A 4,017-nucleotide genomic window follows, 5' to 3' on the forward strand; every position below is an offset into this window, starting at 1 on the left:
ATGCTTTAGAACACAGAGTGCCCCTTGCAAGTTGATCCAAGACAACCCTGGTTGAGGGGATAGCAGCCAGCAGAAGTTGTCATCCTGGCCACAGCTGAACATAGAGTATATCAGAGGACATAATGCGTATGGAGCAGAACCCAGGGTCACGAGCAGGGAGCTTGCATCAGGAACAAGTGTAGTTTGAGTTCAAGAGTAGAGCTCCGTCCTTGGACCCTTTTACCAGGGAATGTTTGCGATCCACAAATGTTGGCACAGTCAACAAAGATGCAACTATGGATCTGCCTCCAGCCACCTTGTCCTCTCCCTCTTTTGTGAGATTCAAGGATTTGTGGGTTGGAAGACAAGACCGGGCTGCCACAGCCTTGCTTTGCCTGGTCTCAGGTGGTCAGAGTCCTGGAAGGCCCAACGGACACCCACACGCGAGCCCTGGGCGCTCAGGGAGAGCTGGCCCAGGGAAGAGCCATCGCTCGCTAAGGCAGATGGAGGTCCCCGGGTACATGCTGATCGCCCTGCCTGCTAATGACTTTTCCTCTTGTCAATGACCTCTTTGCTTCAGAATCCCCAGCAAGCTGCATTCCTGACCAGAGATGTCAGAGGGACCTCGTGTGAACTGCCAGCCACTGACTCGCTCCTGAGGTTGGAGGAAATAGCTGGGAAGCTGCCCTCACCTTCCAGCCTGGAATAACCCATTGCTCACTCGCAGGCCACCCGCTTGGCTCCAGGATGCTTCTGGCAAACCGTGCTCCTGCTGGCAGGCTAGACCCACAGGAACCCTGTCATTTCTGAGCCTGTGTCCGGGTGTGAGCAGGGAGCATGCAGTGTGGCCACAGGGGGAGCCAAGGCCAGGGAGATGGCCCTGCATGAAGAAGGGGAAGGGGACCGAGCCCACAGTGGACCTGAAGGGGTTGGAAATCGAAATTCTGGACCCCCCAATTCTCCTTGTAAAGCACCGGTGAGCGTCAACTCTGAGAATCATGAGAGGGACTGTGGGGTCAATGACAACTCCCCAAGCCAGCCACAAGCATTGGCTATTACATGAGCTGACTGATAATCCATCCCAGCACTGTCTCCTCCAGGAAGGACTCTCTGGTTCCCTCCCCCCAGCTTCCTTGTTGGTGTTTATTGCTGAGACCCCTAGTCCAGGAGAAGATAAACCTCTGCTAAGTTCTCCCTACCATCAAATTCTTCCTTTGAGGTGTCATTGAGCTTTAGGGCAACAGAAGCACAAAACAAAGGGGGCTTTGTAAGTACTGCTTGAGCTCAGTATCCCCACCTCCCTGGCAGAACTCCCGGTGACATGGCACTGTGGCACTCCTGTTCCTAAAGTGGTGCCAGTGACCATGAACCTGCCCCAGAATGGCACTTCCCAATCGTCTTCTCCCATTACAATCCAGATCCAACTGTTCTTTGTCTTCTAAAGCGAAAGGAAAATTCCCTGCTGCCTAGACTGAGACCCCGTCCTTTTTCTGACCCAAAATGATTGAGACTATCTACTGCCTATAAGAGAAACCCTACTGATCCATTAATCCATTGGCCCCGTTAATCCAACAACCAATTGGCCTATTGCCTGTAAGAGAAAGCCCATTCCTCCATTGGAGCATGGTCTTGACCACCTGCCTCACATAAGATAACAGCCAGTGCATTTCCAAAGCCTGGGTTGTTCTGTCTGAAATGATACCACATGGTCGCCACAGTGTCCTCGTCCGGGCCAGGTCTTGGTCACAGTTCTTCCTTTGGCATTAGGAGCAGAGAAGATCAGGCTCCCAATCTCCTGTGACCAAAAGTAAGATAAGGGGACACACAGCTCCCCAAAACAAGCAATAATTTTCAATTGCCTTGTTGCATAAATATGGATCGCCAAAGGAAAACTTTTTTTTTAAGTTTTCTTGGTTTTATTTTTCTATGATTTTTTTTTAATGTTTATTTATTTTTGAGAAAGAGTGAGCCAGGGAGGGGCACAGAGAGAGGGAGACAGAGAATCTGAACGGGACTCCAGGCACTAAGGTGTCAGCACAGAGCCTGACGCAGGGCTCAAACTCACGAGCCTAGAGATCATGACCTGAGCCGAAGTCGGTCACTTAACCGACTGAGCCACCACGGCATCCTGGAAAATGTTTTCTGATGCAGCAAGGATACGATGCTGGGAGCATGATTTATTATTGCATAGATGATAATGATGATGATTACTAATAGGATACTTAAGTATTCTGCATTTAGTGAAGTCACTTTAGTTAGTCTGCATTTCAGTGACTTCATGCTGTTGGGGCTCCCTGCCCTCCAGTGGTGGGAAAGCACTCACATAAGGACTAAGAGCTCCCCCCAAAGGTCCCTCTCAAAAGGAATGGAGAATGTGCCCCTCCAGCAAAGTATTTCCTCTCGCCTACCACCTCCTAGGACCTGGCAGGGCTCCCAGCTTCAGTAACTTTCTATAGGCTCTCGTTACAAATATGTAACAAATACGTGCCCTGTGCCAGGCATGGAGTCGGGTCCTTCTTGTACAAGAGCTTATTTAATTCTCGGACCAATTCTGGGAAGTGGATCCTATTATTAGTCCCATCTCACAGACGAGGAAACTGAGTTTCAGAGAGGTTAAATGAGTGCCTGAGGCACGATTCAAACCCATGCCACTCTCCAAGCCCGTTCTCTCAGCCATGGCACTGTATAACTTCCCGAATGGGGCCACATCACCGAGGGTGGGAAGCCTTCATGCCCTGGAATCTCCAGGCCCAACTATATTTAAAATATCCTGTGCTTTGTTCTCGTCAAAACCCTCGAGCTTGTCAGATATGGGTCTTGATTTAGGTTTTGGCAATATGCTGAGTCTTACTCCTTGTTTTCCAGGCTTTGCCTTGGCAAAAGCTGCAACGTGGCACTTTCAGAAATGCAGATCCCAGCGTCCTGCCCCAAATTTGTAAGTCAGAATTTCCAGGAGACGAGTCAGAGAATCTGCATTTCTAAGGCAAATTCCCCCAAGTGATGCTTATGATCAACTAAGTTGAGAAAGTGTCCCCCAACTATCTGCCTAGTCCTGCCAGATGCTGGGATGGGTGGGGGGGAGGGGAGCCTCGATAAAAGCCCCGTGAGGAACAACTTATTCAGAAAAGGGGCAAATCGTAGATGAGAGGACAGAAGGAAGAATCAGGGAGGGCCGCTTGGAAGAGGTGGAACTTGCAGTGGGCTTTGTAGGATCGGAGACGGGAGGAAGAAGACAGAAGGCTGTTCTGGACCGAAAGAACGTCAGGAACAAAAGCCTCGAGAGGAGAATGAGCTTGGTATTTTTATGAGGCAGGGAGTGGGTCGGCCAACCAGTCTGGGGGTGTGGAGAGAGGATGTGCAGAAAGTAAGTTAGTCTAAACAGGGCAGTTTCCGGCAAAAGTTTGGTTTGGATATACGGAGCACTAGGGAACCACTGTGAGTTCTGGAGTGAGCGCTCACATGATAAAGCATGGGATTAAGTAAGGTGGTGACCTCTGCTCCCCAGCTCCTTGAATTAGGACCTCAGATGAGAGGTAATACCTCCAGCTCCCGGTGGGAGACGACACCAGAAAACACCCAGTGGTGCCTTAAATCCTGAGGCCCCCCGAGGCCCCCTGAGGCCTTAAGCAGGGCTTTCTCAGCAGGGCTCCTGGCCCTGTGAGATCCGTCTTCCAGTGAGGTACCAGAGGAGGTATTTGCGGAGTGGGGTGGTGAGGCTGTGAACACCTCTTCTCTAGATGGAGAGGTGAGGGAGGAAAGGAGACAGCGCTGGTACGCATACGTCACACGTGTACATTTATCTTTCAGAGGAAAAGGCTTCAGACAACATCAGTAAGTGGAAGAAATTCAGCATAAGCCACCTTAAGCAACTCGATGTGCCTCTAAATTATTTTGGCATCAAAGCCGGATCGACCATATGGAAAGGCAAAAGTGCCCAAAGAGGAGAGGCTTAAACTTGAAAGAAACCAGGAGCCTGACCTGGTGGCCCTGACATATGGCAGAGAGGAGCCTAAAGCTTTCTGTAGAAAAAGGGGGACG

Source organism: Felis catus, chromosome B1 (assembly GCF_018350175.1).
Source record: "Felis catus isolate Fca126 chromosome B1, F.catus_Fca126_mat1.0, whole genome shotgun sequence".
NCBI lineage: Eukaryota > Metazoa > Chordata > Mammalia > Carnivora > Felidae > Felis > Felis catus.